At 38.6% G+C, this 16,018-nt stretch overlaps 1 long non-coding RNA gene across 1 annotated transcript; it reads left to right on the top strand.

Moving 5' to 3' along the window:
• Positions 1–89: 89 nt before the first annotated feature.
• LOC140627480 (uncharacterized) lies at positions 90–15,299 on the top strand. Its single transcript, XR_012026194.1, has 2 exons — positions 90–400; positions 14,778–15,299. It is a non-coding gene; the product is annotated as an uncharacterized lncRNA (long non-coding RNA).
• The last annotated feature ends 719 nt before the right edge of the window (positions 15,300–16,018 follow it).

Genomic DNA, 16,018 nt, shown 5'->3' with positions numbered 1-16,018 from the left:
AGCTCGCTCGCTGAAGCTTGTGTTGCGCCTGCGCCTACCGCCATTTCCTGCACCGCGGAGCTCAGATCGCAGTGCCTATCGGGAAATGCGACCTTCCTCAAGCGAAATGGCCGCCCGGGACTAGAACAGCCTCGGTGTAGCTTCTCCTGCTGCCGTGCTGGTTCTGGTCGCTAGATGGCGCGCGAGGATCATAAATGGGCCGGACCGTCCGTCTGGGGCTGCCTGGGGCTCTGGGTGCCCTGAACCCCGCTGGCCTGGTGAGCTGTAGTGGTGCCAGCGACCGTGGGGTTGCAGCAGGCCCCTCTCACCCTGTGTGGACCATCGCCGCAGTCCCGGCGGAGGCGGGAGAGAGGGAGCGAGCTGAGTGCCCGCTAGCAGCCGAAAGGGGCTCCTCAATTATGTAAGTAATGAACCCCCTTTTCGGCCTCTTGTTGTGTCATCAGTCTCGATATCCAAAGCAAGTTTAATGGTGGTGGTGGGGTGCTATTTTTGTCTTGAGAAACCATAACATTGTTAAAAGCCATGTGAAAGTCTATGCTACTGCTCCTCCCCGCCCTACAGAGACAGGCAAGAAAGTGAATTACAAACAATGTCACAAGAGGGATCGTGGAGATTAGAGCTGCTCTTAAATTCTGAAGGATATGGGGGGGGGGGTACCCATCATATCTCCATTTGTTTTTCCAGTCTGAATGACTCTATACTTAGTACCCCAAACTTCACCAACTCGTAGTTCCAGTCAGTGCCTTAGGTACTGAAACAATGAAACATAAAAGCAGATGTTGCAGGATGCCTGGGTGGCTCATTTCGTTAAGTGTTGGGCTCTTGGTTTAATCTCAGGTTGGGATCTCCTGGTGGTAGAATAGAGCCCCCAGTAGGGCTCTGTGCTCAGCATGGAGTTTGCTTGAGATTCTCTCTCCCTCCCCCTCTGTTCCCCTCCCCCCCCTTCTTGCACTCTCTCTCTCTCTATAAGATGGATAAATAAAACCTTTGAAAAAATAAAAAGCAAATGTTGGGGGAACGCAGGGGGCTCAGTGGGTTAAGCCTTGGACTCCTTTTAAAAATTATTATTGGAGTTCAATTTGCCAACATATAGCATATCACCTAGTGCTCATCCCGCCAAGTGCCCCCCTCAGTGCTCATTACCCAGTCATTCCAACCCCCCGCCCTCCTCCTCTTCCACTACCCCTAGTTTGTTTCCCAGAGTTAGGTGTCTCTCATGTTCTCTCACCCTCTCTGATACTGATTTTGGCTCAGGTCATGATCTTGGGTTGTGGGATTAATCCCCACTCTGACTTTCCCCTGGGCATGGAACCTGCTTGATATTCTCTCCCTCTTTCTCTCTCTCTGCCCCTCCTTCCACCCCATGAGTGGGTGCTTTCTCTCTCTCTCTCTCTAAAAAAAAAAGTACATGTTGAGGCCACTCTTTCGTGAAGGTAGGGCTTGTGTCCACCTCAGGAATGAATATGTCTTTGCACCAGATCTCCCACTTGGGCCAGAAGCACTTTCTCTAAGTATCACCAGAGTCTCAGGTTCTTTCTTCCAGTCCTTTTTACATCTCCCTTTTCTTCCACAGGTGTGAGACCTTCACTATGATTCTAAGGCTGTTCCTGCTGTCTCATGTGCCCTCTCCCATTTATCTTTATCAGTAAATCTTTTGCACTTCTAACACCATTTTGGCTTTCTGGAGGACCCAAAATGACACATTTGATTGGGAAGGGGTAGAGAGAACCCCTCCTTCTCTTCCTTCGTGGAAAAAGTAGGAGAAATACCAACACACTCTTTCTTTCTAAAAATTCCCTTTAAAAATTACATTGGAAATATGTGATCTTCTCACAATTAGACTTAATAGGATGGTACTGAAGTGGATTTGCCATCTTTTAGTAAATTCAGCACTATAGGGGGTTCATTTGAGGGATTTGGGGGATTGAAAAAGGAAAACATGTTACCACGAGAGGCATTCACACACAAGCTTTACTGGGTTGCACTTGGACAAGGTTGTACACGCTTCATAGCATGAGACCATCCAGAAGCTTATGGGTGGTCTAGAGGGCCACCACCCAGAAAGGGAAGAAGTTATGGTAACTTCCAAAGCAGAGGGGATCACAGAGGAGGCATAAGTGTCTTGGTGATGACACAAAGTCTTTGGAATCAGAGAATTCTGAAGGGCAACTGTGGTTTGGGGTCTTAAAATCACAAGCCTCCACCTTATCAATGGATAGCAGATGTGAGGTAAGGTATCCTGGAATATGCAAAGCAGGCAGGCCCTAATCAACTACAAATCTGCTTGTTTGGACTAAATGGATAAAAATTAGAATTTTTATCTAATTCCAGTGGGCTAAAAGTGGGCTTTTGAGCTGTCAAATTTCAGCCAGCAGTGAAGTAATAAAAAAACCTAGAAGCCAATACACAGAGACTATCTTAGGCTAATTCACATACCAAGCATCGTGTTGTGTTTACACTGAGACTGGAGACTGCAGGGACGTAGGGCCTCCTGTCCTCACATTTGGGCTAAAATCCTGTGGAAATAGACAACATTCCCTGTAATATTCTACCACAAATTCTATGAATACTGAATAGCTATGCCTTGCTTCAGATGCTTGTAGTCCCTGCTGTTATAATACCTTGAATTGCTTAAGTACAATCAATGCTTAATATACAAATGCATATGTAATCACTGTGTTAATTGCTTACAAAGGATACAAGAGTGTGTTAGAGATGGACCTAAGTTAGATGAGGGCAGGTGAGGCACCTTTGGTGAAGAAACATAAATGGTGAAACCTGAAGAATGAGTAGGAGTTGTCAAAAGGTGAGGGAGGTCATGCTCTGGCAGAAAGAACAGAGTATGCAATGAGCACAAAAGTGACCTTGACCTAAGCCACTCTCTCCCACTGTCACACCCCAGGCTTTGTCATCTCCTATAACTACCTCACCTTGAGAATCAGTAATTCAATCATCACACTCTCTGAACACAGATCCTCAACCCACTGTGATCATTTTCTAACCTCTTCAAGACCTTCATACATTGTATCCTCTAGGTTTCAAAGGGTCAGACCTCTCCTATTTTTCACATGATCTTTTTATCTAACTGAATTTATTGAGGTATATTTCAGATGCACAGACTTAGCAATTAAACAATTTGACAAATGGTGAGATATGTATATACCCATGAAACCATCATCACAATCAAGATAAGAAGCATCTCCATCCCTCCAGACTTTCCTCATATTATTTTCCAGTTCCTCCCTCCTTGTGTTTAAACTTTAAACTTTACTTATTATTTCGAATAGCTATTTTTGGTCAATTCTGATATTTCCTACATAGAAATGTTGTCTACAGATAAAGACAGTTTAACTTCTTTTCCAATAATGAATGCCTTTTATTTATTTTTCTTGCCATGAGACACAGTAAATAACTACTCTGTCTTAGAAAGGGTTTCTGCTTAGCTCCTTGGCTTCTTATTGCACACGACCTTAGAATTCAGCAGAGATCTTGATGGGGAAATTCTGCAGTGTGACAGACTCAGTCACCTGCCTCTACCTTCTCATCGCAGTATTGGATTTTTTTAACCCTATGATCCAGCAATTGCACTACTAGGTATTAACCAAAGAAAACAAAAATGCTAATTCAAAGTAATACACACATCCCTGTGTTTATAGCAGCAGCATTATCTACAATAGCCAGATTATGGAAACAGCCCAAGTGTCCATCAATAGATGAATGGATAAAGAAGATGTGTCACATATATATGATGAAATATTACTCAGCCATCAAAAAGAATGAAATATTGCCATTTCCAATGATGTGGATGGAGCTAGAGTGTATTATGCTAAGTGAAATAAGTCAGAGAGATAAACACCATATGATTTCAATCGTATGTGAAATGGAAGAAGCAAAACAATTGATCATAGGGGGGAGAGAGAGAGAGAGAGAGACCAAGAAACAGACTCCTAACTATGGAAAACAAATTACTGGTCACCAGAGGAGAGGTGGGTGGGGAGATGGGTGAAATAGGTGATGGGGATTAAGGAGTGCACTTGTGATGAGTACTGGGTGTTGTATGGAAGTGTTGAATCACTATATTGTACACTTGAAACTAATATTGCACTGTATATTAGCTAACTAGAATTTAGATAAATACTTAAGATCTTGGCCTTTTAAGTCTCCAATTTTGTCTCTCTAGCCTAGTGAGACTGCTGAGAATTCTATTGGTTTTGCAAACTGTCACTTCACCTTTCCATGGCTCTCCTCTCCTGAATGTTGGTCCCTTAAGTTTTGATAACTTCAGTAGCTCTCCAACAGCTTTAAACTGATCTTTTTTGTCATGTTTTGTTTTGTTTTTACTACTTAAAGTAACATTTTGATATGCATCTCCCTAATGATTAATAACGTTGAATATTTTTTCACTTGTCTGTTGGCTATTTGTATGTCGTCTTTGGAGAAAATGACCAGGTCCTCTGCTCATTTTAAAATCAGATTGTTTGGTTTTCTATTGAGTTGTATGAATTCTTTATATAGTTTTGGATGTTAACTATTTGATATATGATTTGCAGATATCTTCTCCCATTCAGTAGGGGTTTTTTTTTAGGGTTTTTTTTTTCAGTTGGTGGTTTCCTTCATTGTGCAAAAGCCTATTATTTTGATGTAGTCCCAGTTGTTTATTTTTGCTTTTCTATCCCTTGCCTGAAGAGGCAGATCCAGAAAATTATTGCTGTTGCCAATGTCCTAGAATTTGCTCCCTTTGTTTTATTTTAGGATTTTTGTGGTTTCAGGTCTTACATTTAGGTCTTTAATCCATTTTGAGTTAATTTTTGTGTATGGTGTTAGAAAATGATCCAATTATATTCTATTGCATATAGCCATCCAGTTTTCCTAGCACCATTTATTGAAGGGACTGTCTTTTCACCATTGTATATTCATCCTCCTTTGTCATAGATTAATTTGTCATATAAGCATGGGTTTATTACTGGGCTCTCTTTTCTGTTCCAGTGATCTATGCATCTATCTTTGTACCAGCACCATGCTGTTATGATTACTAAGGCTTCATAGTATAGTTTGAAATTTAGAATGGTGATACCTCCAGCTTTGCTGTTCTTTCCCAAGATTGCTTTGAAGGGGATGAAGAGGTATGAAATTCCACTTACAAAACAAATAAATCATGGGGATGAAAAGTACAGCATACTGGAAACCTGGGTGGCTCAGTCAGTTAAGTGTCTGCCTTCGGTTCAGGTCATGATCCTAGATTCCTGGGATCGAGCCCTGTGTCTGGCTCCCCGCTTTGGAGGGAGTCTACTTCTTCCTCTCCCTCTCCCCTTCCTTTGCTTGTGCTCTGTCTTGCTATTTTTCTCTCTCTCTCTCTCAAATAAGTAAAATCTTTAAAAAAAGTACAGCACTGCAAATATAGCCAATAAAATGGTAATAACATTGTATGGTGACAGATGGTAACTACACTTATGGTGATCACTGTGTAATGTATAGAATTGTTGAATCAAAATGTTGTACACCTAGAACTAATATAGTATCACATGAAAATTATACTTCAATTAAAAATAAACAATGTTTTTATGGTTAAATATAGCACATATACAAAAGAAATATATATATATATATATATATCAACACTTTAAAGACTAATGGAAAACTACACACCCATGAATCCACCATGCAGGTAAGCTTCAGGTATGGAGCTCCCTTGGCCCTATTCATTTATATTCAGTTCTAGTTCGCATTCATGCCACTATCCTACATTACAGTTATTTTTAAAGACTCATTTTAATTGAAATGTAATTGACATATAACAGTTTGTAAGTGTAAGGTATAAAAAGTGTTGATTTGAAGGGTACCTAGGTCGTGCAGTCAGTTTAGCATCCACCTCGTGGTCTCAGCTTGGGTTGTGATCTTGGTGTCATCAGACATGCATTGGTCAGTGAGGAATCTGCTTCAGGTTCTCTCTCCCTCATCCTGCCCCTCCTGCTTGAGCCCCCCCCCTCTCTTTCTCAAATAAATAAATCTTTTAAAAAGCATTTATTTGATATATTTATATATTGCAATATGTTACCACCTTAGCCTCGGCTAAACCTCAATCATGCCACGTAATTATTTCTTTTTTTTGTGGTGTAAATATGAGTGATATTTTAACGTGATTTTCTTGTTCTCTATAGGAGCATTTGTTGGTCATATGTTACCCTACCACTTATCCTCATTTCTTCTACCATCATCCTAGTCCAAATTATGACCATAACTTCCATATGTTAATGCAATAGCTTCCTAAATTGATCTTGCATCCACTTTGCCTCCTTATTATGCATTCCTCATATAGCAGCCAGAATTATTTTTTAAAAACAGATCAGATTATGTTATTTCCCTGCTCAAAAACCTTCAATTGCTTCCTACTGCTTTCTTAGCATAAAATAAATAACATTGTTAATAACAAGTAGCATTTGCTGAGTTGTGATAATACTCAATTTACCAGGCACTACATCACAGTAATACAAATGATTGTTTCATTTCCATTATTTCTCTTGTTTATACTGACAGATAAGCAGAAATCTGTAAAATTTAGGGTAATTGCTAAATAACACATTTAGAAGTGGTGAAGGTGGAGACCCAGGAAATGTAAATGTTGCAGCTGAAGTCTTAAAGCAGTTTGGAGAAAATTTTCTTCTTCTTTGAGGAACCTCAGTCTTCTCTCTTAAAGCCTTCAACCATTTGGATGTGGTCCACTCAGATTATGGAGAATAATCTGCTTTATTCAAAGTCCACTAATTTAATGTGAATCATACATAAAATATCTTCACAGCAGCATTTGTATAGCTGTTTCACCAAGAAACTGGGCAGTATTTCTTAGTCAAGTTGACACATAAAATCAACCATCATGTTCCCTGACTATATTTTCATGGTAAGGAATTAAAACAAGAGGCATATTGAAGATATACACACTCCCACTCCCATTCCCTTCCCTCCAGAAAAGGTGTGCACTATCAATCTCTCAGTGAGAATCCTTCCAGAACCCCTTAACATTTATACATATAAACGTATACATAATACAATTTGGTTTTATTTTATTTAAGTGGGATCATTCTATTAAGTACTGTTTGGTGTCTTGTTTTCCCTCTTGAATGGTAAGTCATATATATTTATCTTTTTTGTAACATGGACAAACAAAACATTTATTCAGTGTTGTAGACATCGAATGGTACAATTGAATAAAAAGCAAAAGAATCTATTTGATCCTTTTCTGAACTTCAGTATTCTCCTCAAAAGTTGCTATTGCTTGGTATGTAACTATGAAAACTGTAGACAGAATATATACAGAGGTGAAGATGGCAGGGTTTGGCTTTGTCTCCTTTATGTGCTTTCTTCCTCTCCATTTTCACTCCTGCATAAATTATATCAAGAATGACATTGAGATGATGTTATGTGACATGATCTATGTGAATAAGAGAGAAGCTTGTTTGACTTGCAAGTGTTCCACTAATAAGCATGTGAAAAACCTGAGCCCACTCCTATGCAGGATTCTCTGACTGACATCTGTAGAAATCATTTCCCTACCAAGCTAGAGTCAAATATTGTAAGCTCCCAGATTAGAGAGGTATATAAAAGTCAACAGTAATTTTTTCAACCAGAAACACAAGACTTTGATTGTGTGGATTTATTAGACAATTATCTGTGGGAACTTTCCAAGAAAAATATCAGGAGAAGAGTGGTGGGCCTAGTGGGTTGGACCAGAGCAAGTGTATGAATTTGGAACCTGTAGCAGGCTGAATAAAGACCTCAAAAGATAGCAGGTTCTAATTCCTGGAACTTGTAAATATCACCTTTTTTTTGAAAAAAGGATTTTGCAGGTATTAAGTATTTTGAGATGGAAAGATTATCGTGGGTTATCCAGGGGGGCCTTAAATCCAATCACAGCTGTCCTTATAAGAGAGAGGCATCTCTCTCTCTCTCTCTTTTACACACACACACACACACACACACACACACACACACACCGGAGAGGGGAGGGAGAAAGTGATGTGAAGGAGTAGAGAGAGGATCACCTGGGTGGCTCAGTGGTTGAGCGTCTGTCTTTGGCTCAGGTAATGATCCTGGGGTCCCAGGATCCAGTTCTGCAAAATAATTAGAAAACAACTAACAAATGGCAATAGTAAGTCCTTACCTGTCAATAATTACTTTAAATGGAAATGAATTAGGGATGCCTGGGTGGCTCAGTAGTTGAGCGTCTGCCTTCTGCTCAGGTCATGATCTTGGGGTCCTGGGATCAAGTCCCACACCAGGCTCCCTGTAGGGATCCTGCTTCTCCCTCTCCCTGTGTCTCTGCCTCTTTCTGTGTCTCTCATGAGTAAATAAATACGATATTTTTAAAAAAGGAATAGAGAGAGATTAGAAAATACTGACCTTCAAGATTGGAGTATTGTAAACAGAAGCCAAGGAATGCTGGCAGCCAACATATGCTGAAAGAGACAAGGAAGGATCCTCCTCTAGAGCCTCCAGAGAGAGCTTAGACTTGCCAATGTTGACTCATCCCAGTGATACCAATTTTAGACTTCTGTCCACCAGAACTGTGGTAGAATAAATTTGTTTTACACAACCCAGTTCGTGGTAATTTGTTAAAGCAGATATACAAGGCCCGTACAGTACCAAGTCTAACTTTTCAAGTGTCAGCCACAACTTCCATATACACATAATAAGCTAGTGTTAAAGATTAGATGGTCATAGAAGACTTAGGAGTCTTGGAGAGGCAACCAACAACATGCTTCGATCCACAGATCTAAGATTTTTATTTGGGGGATCTCCCAGTGACTGAGGAATTGCAAAAGAGAGTGAAGGGGAAGCTGAGGTGTCAGATCAATCTTTACTCCTCTGTGAGTATTTTGTGAGATACACAAAGGAAGACAGCAGTAAATAGAGTTACAGGGTCCTCACTCTTTTAGGAAGCTCTCCAGGGAAAAGTCTTGCTCTAGGGACCATATTATTAAAGTCTTAATTAATGGCACTTTAGCTGAGTCTTGGAGCTGGAAGGTGTCTATCATCACAGTGATACACAACAATTCCAGGGAACATGAAATGGTTGTGCATGGCAGGATCCTATATAAATGGACACAGAGACTGCCTGGAGGTCAGGGTGACTTAGATAGCCCATGGCTATGTGTAAGGCTCAAGGGAAGTGGGAAAGGTATAGAGACTAATATTTACTTCTATTTGTACTTTGTTTAGTGCTCTTTTTATCAATTTTATGAATTTGAAAGCAACCAATTAGTAATGATAATTTTAAGCATTTTTTGAGCATAGTTGACACACATGTAAGGTAAGTTTCGGGTGTACAACCTAGTGATCTGACAAGTTTATACATTATGCTATGCTCACCACAAGTGTAGCTACCATCTGTCCTGTTGCATCATTATTATAGTATCATTGAATATATTCCTTACACTGTGCCTTTTATTTCCATAACACTTTTTTTTGGTTTTGGGATTTTTATTTTTCTTAAGTTTTTATTTAAATTCCAGGTATAGAGTGTTATATTAGTTTCAGGTGTACAGCAGAGTGATTGAAACTTCCAAAAATCACCCAGTGCTCATCACAAGTGTACTCCTTAATTTCCATCACCTATCTCACCCATTCCCCCCACCACCTTCCCTCTGGTAACATCAGTTTGTTCTCTGTAGTTAAGAGGCTATGTCTTGGTTTCTCTCTCTCTCTCTCTCTCTCTCTCTCTCTCTCTCTCTCTCTCTCTTTTTCCCCTATGCTCATTTGTTTTGTTCCTTAAATTTCACATATGAGCGAAATCATAGACTATTTGTCTTTCTCTTACTTATTTTGCTTAGCGTTATTTGCTCTAGTTCCACCCATGTCCTTGCAAATGGCAATTTTTCATTATTTTTGATGGCTGAGTAATATTTCATTATGTATATATATCACACTTTCTTTATCCACGCATTAACTGATGGACACTGGGACTGCTTCCATAATTTGGCATTTATAATTTGGCAATTGTAAATAATGCTGCTATACACATAGGGGTGTATGTATCCCTTTGAATTAGTGTTTTTGTATTCTTTGGGTAAATACCCAGCAGTGGGATTTCTGGACTGTAAGGTAGCTCTATTTTTAACTTCTTGAGGACCCTTCATACTGTTTTCCAGAGTGACTGCACTAGTTTGCACTCCAAACAACAGTGCACAAGGGTTCCTTTTCCTCCATATCCTTGCCAGTACGCTCTGCTTCTTGTGTTGTTGATTTTAGCCATTATATATACATAATGAAATATTACTCAGCCATCATTTTGACAGGTGTGAGATGTCCCATGACATATTCATTCCATAACGAAACCTGTATCTCCCACTCCCTTTCACCCATTTGCCCATTCTCCCACCCCCTGTCCTCTAGTGACCAGTTGTCCTCTGTATTTATAGGTCTGATTCTCCTTTTTGTTGGTTTATTCATTTGTTTTTTCTTTTTCTTTTTCTTTTTTATTTTTAACTTATTTATTTTTTTAATAATAAATTTATTTTTTATTGCTGTTCAATTTGTCAACATACAGAATAACACCCAATGCTCATCCCGTCAAGTCCCCCGGTCAGTGCTCCCCACCCAGTCACCCCCACCCCCTGCCCTCCTCCCCTTCCACCACCCCTAGTTCGTTTCCCAGAGTTAGGAGTCTTCCATGTTCTGTCTCCCTTTCTGATATTTCTTACCCATTTCTTCTCCCTTCCCCTCTATTCCCTTTCACTATTATTTATATTCCCCAAATGAATGAGACCATATAATGTTTGTCCTTCTCCGATTGACTTATTTCACTCAGTATAATACCCTCCAGTTCCATACACGTCGAAGCAAATGGTGGGTATTTGTCGTTTCTAATGGCTGAGTAATATTCCATTGTATACATAAACCACATTCTCTTTATCCATTCATTTGTTTTTTTTAAAGATTCCAATTATGCATGGAATCATTTGGTATTTGTCTTTTTCAAACTGACTTTCGCTTAGCAGACTACTTCCTAAGTCCATCCATCCTGTCTCAAATGGCACAATCTCATCCTTTTTAATGGACACACACACACACACACACACACACACACACACACAGGTTAGTTCTATATCTTGGCTATTGTAAATAATTCTGCAGTAAACATAAGGGAGCATATATCTCTTTGAATTAGTGTTTTTGTTTTCTTTGGGCAAATACCCAATAGTGGAATTTTTGAATCCTGTGGTATTTCTATTTTTAGTATTTTTATTTAAGGAACCTCTATACTGTTTTCCACAGAGATTGCACCAATTTACATTTCCACCAACAATACATGAGGGTTCCCTTTTTACCACATTTTTTGCCAACATTTGTCATTTTTTTGTCTCTGACAGGTGTAAGGTGATATGGTGGTAAGGTGATTATGGTTTTGATTTGCATTTCCTTGATGAATACTCATGTTAAGCACCTTGTCATGCATCTGTTGGTCATATGTATGTCTTCCTTGGAAAATTTCTACTTGGGTCTTCTGGCCATTTTTTAATTGCATTATTTTAAGGGAATATTGAGTTGTATAAGTTCCTTATATTTTTTATGTATTTTGGATATTAACCCCACTTAGTACATTATCTTGTGCTGTGCAAGCTTTTTATTTTGATGAAGTCCCAATAGTTTAATTTTGTTTTTCTTTCCCTTGCCTTAGGAGACATATCTATAATCTTCTAGGAGTTGTATGGTTGCAGGTTTCACATTTAGGTCTTTAATCCATTTTGAGTTTGTTTTTGCATATGGTGTTAAAAAGTAGTCCAATTTCATTCTTTTATGTGTAGCTGTCCAGTTTTCCCAGCACCATTTATTGAAGACACTCTTTTCCCCATTGCATATTCTTGCTTATTTTGTCATAGATTAATTGACCATATAAGTATGGGTTTATTTCTGGGCTCTCTGTCCTGTTCCAGTGATCTATGTCTCTATTTTTATGCCTGTATTATACTCTTTTGATTACTATACCTTTGTAGTACATCTTGAAATCAGGGATTGTGATACCTCCGGCTTTGTTCTTTCTCAGGATTGCTTTGGTTATTCAGAGTCTTCTGTGGTTCCATACAAATTTTAGTATTATTTGTTTTGGTTTTGTGAAAAATGCTGTTGATATATATATTTTAAAGATTTTGTTTATTTATTCAGGAGACACACACACACACACACACACACACAGAGGCAATGACATAGGCAGAGAGAGAATCAGACTCCATACAGGGAGCCTGTTGTGGGACTCAATCTCGGGACTCTAGGATCACGTCCTGAGCTGAAGGCAGGTGATTAACCACTGAGCAACCCAGGCATCCCTGCTGTTGATATTTTTGACAGGTATTGCATTGAATCTGTAGATTGCTTTAGATAGCATAGACATTTTAACAATATTAATTCTTCTAATCCATAAGCATGGAATATCTTTCCATTTGTTATATCATCTTCAATTTCTTTCATCACTGTTTTATAGTTTTTGGAGTACAGGTCTTTCACCTCTTTAGTTAGACTTATTCCTAGGTATTTTATTTTTTACTGTGCTGTTGTAAATGGGATCATTTTCTTACTTTCCCTTTCTGCTACTTTGTTATTAGCATATAGAAATGCTACCAATTTCTGGGTATTAATTTTGTATACTACAACTTTAGTGAATTCATTTATCGGTTCTAATAGTATTTTGGTGGACTCTGTAGGATTTTCTCTATATAGTATCATGTGGTCTATAAATAGTGATAGATTAGCTTTTTCTTTACCAATGTGGATGCCTCTCATATCTTTTTCTTGTCTGATTGCTGTGACTAGTACTTCTAGTACTATGTTGAATAAAAGTGGTGAGAGTGGACATCCTTGTCTTATTTCTGATCTTATAGGGAAGCTCACAGTTTTACACTGTTGAATAGGATGTTAGCAGTGGGTATTTTATATGTGGCCTTTATTATGTTGAGATATATTCCTTCTGATTTCACTTTGTTTAGAGTTTTTATCATGAAAAGATGCTATATTTTGTCAAATGCTTTTTCAGCATCTATTGAGATGATCATGTGATTTTTATCCTTGGTTTTGTTATTATGTGTATCACATTGACTGATTTTCAAATTTTGAACCACTCTTGCATCCCTGAAATAAATCCCATCTGATTGTGGTGAATGATCTTTTTAATGTATTGTATGTGGTTTGCTGATATTTTATTGAGGATTTTTGCATCTATGTTCATCAAGATATTGGCCTGTAGTTCTCTTTTTTTGTGGTGTCTTTGGTTTTGGTATCATGGTAATGCTGGCCTCCTAGGATGATTCCTTCCTCTTCTATTTTTTGGAATAGTTTGAGGAGAATAGCTATTAACTCTTCTTTAAATGTTTGGTAGAATTCATCTGTGAATCTCTCTCATCCTGGACTTTTATTTTTTTGGTGGTTTTTTGAGTACTGATTAAATTATGTTATTTGTAATCAGTCTATTTAGATTTTCTATTTTTTCCTGGTTCAGTTTTGGGAGTTTGTGTGTTTCTAGAATCTATCCATCTCTTCAAAGTTGTCCAATTTCTTGGTAGATAATTTTTCATAGTATTCTCTTATAACACTTTGTCTTTCTGTGATGTCAGTTGTTACTTCTCTCTTTTTTCTGAATGTATTTATTTGGACCCTTTCTCCTTTTTGCTTCATGAGTCTAGTTTGTCAATTTTATTTAGCTTTTCAGTTTTTATGGATAATTTATTATAATAATTATTATTAATTTTTTATAAATTTATTTTGTATTGGTGTTCAATTTGCCAACATATAAAATAACACCCAGTGCTCATCCCATCAAGTGCCCCCCTGAGTGTGTGCCACCCAGTCACCCCCACCTCCTGCCCACCTCCCCTTTCACCACCCCTAGTTCGTTTCCCAAAGTTAGGAGTCTCTCATGTTCTGTCTCCCTTTCTGATATTTCCCACTCATTTTTTTCCTTTCCCCTTTATTCCCTTTCACTATTATTTATATTCCCCAAACGGATGAGACCATATAATGTTTGTCCTTCTCTGATTGACTTATTTCACTCAGCATAATACCCTCCAGTTCTATCCACGTTGAAGCAAATGGTGGGTATTTGTCGTTTCTAATGGCTGAGTAATATTCCATTGTATACATATTATTATTAATTTAAATTCAATTTGCCAACATATAGTATAACACCCAGTGCTCATCCCATCAAGTGCCCTCCTCAGTGCCTGTCACACAGCTGCCCCATCCCCTCACCCACCTCCCCTTCCACAAAGAATCATTGAGTTTTTCTATTGTTCTTAGTCTCTGTGTCATTTAGTTTTGCTCTGATCCAGATTATTTACTTTCTTGTACTCATTTTGGGATTGTTTATCTTTTTCTAGTTCCTTTAGATATACGGCTAGCTTGTTTATTTGAGCTTTTCCTTCTTCTTAGGCCTGTATTGCTATATACTTCTCTTTTAGAACTGCTTTTACTCATAAGATACCTAGGAATAACCCTAACCAAAGAGGTAAAGGATCTATACCCCTAAAAACTACAGAACACTTCTGAAAGAAATTGAGGAAGACACAAAGAGATGGAAAAATATTCCATGTTCATGGATTGGATGAATTAATATTGAGAAAATGTCAATGTTACCAGGGCAATTTACACATTTAATGCAATCCGTATCAAAATACCATGGACTGTCTTCAGAGAGTTGGAACAAATTATTTTAAGATTTGTGTGGAATCACAAAAGACCCCGAATAGCCAAGGGAATTTTATTTTATTTTTTTTATTTTTTATTTTTTTTTCCAGGGGAATTTTAAAAAAGAAAATCATAGCTGGGGGAATCACAATGCCAGATTTCAGGTTGTACTACAAAGCTCTCTGTGGTCATCAAGACAATGTGGTACTGGCACAAAAACAGACACAGAGATCAATGGAACACAATAGAGAATCCAGAAGTGGACCCTCAACTTTATGGTCTACTAATATTCAACAAAGGAGGAAAGACTCTCCACTGGAAAAAAGACAGTCTCTTCAATAAAGGATTCTGGGAAAATTGGACATCCACATGCAGAAGAATGAAACTAGACCACTCTCTTTCACCATACACAAAGATAAACTCAACATGGATGAAAGATCTTAATGTGAGACAAGATTCCATCAAAATCCTAGAGGAGAACACAGGCAACACCCTTTTTGAACTTGGCCACAGTAACTTCTTGCAAGATTAATCCATGAAGGCAAGAGAAACAAAAGCAAAAATGAACTATTGGGACTTCCTCAAAATAAGAAGCTTCCGCACAGCAAAAGAAACAGTCAACAAAACTAAAAGACAACCTACAGAATGGGAGAAGATATTTGCAAATGACCCATCAGATAAAGGGCTAGTATCCAAGATCTATAAAGAACTTATTAAACTCAACACCAAAGAAACAAACAATCCAGTCATGAAGTGGGCAAAAGACATGAACAGAAATCTCACAGAGGAAGACCTAGACATGGCCAACAAGCACATGAGAAAATGCTCCGCATCACTGGCCATCAGGGAAATACAAATCAAAACCACAAGGAGATACCACCTCACACTAGTGAGAATGGGGCAAATTAACAAGGCAGGAAACAGCAAATGTTGGAGAGGATGTGGAGAAAGGGGAACCCTCTTGCACTGTTGGTGGGAATGTGAACTGGTGCAGCCACTCTGGAAAACTGTGGGGAGGTTCCTCAAAGAGTTAAAAATAGGTCTGACCCTACGACCCAGCAATTGCACTGCTGGGGATTTACCCCAAAGATACAGATGCAGTGAAATGCCGGGACACCTGCACCCCGCTGTTTATAGCAGCAATGTCCACAATAGCCCAACTGTGGAAGGAGCCTCGGTGTCCATCGAAAGATGAATGGATAAAGATGTGTTTTATGTATACAATGGAATATTACTCAGCCATTAGAAACGACAAATACCCACCATTTGCTTCGACGTGGATGGAACTGGAGGGTATTATGCTGAGTGAAATAAGTCAATCAGAGTAGGACAAATATTATATCGTCTCATT

Source organism: Canis lupus, chromosome X, assembly GCF_048164855.1.
Source record: "Canis lupus baileyi chromosome X, mCanLup2.hap1, whole genome shotgun sequence".
Taxonomy (NCBI): domain Eukaryota; kingdom Metazoa; phylum Chordata; class Mammalia; order Carnivora; family Canidae; genus Canis; species Canis lupus.
This window is presented reverse-complemented; position numbering and strand designations above follow the sequence as displayed.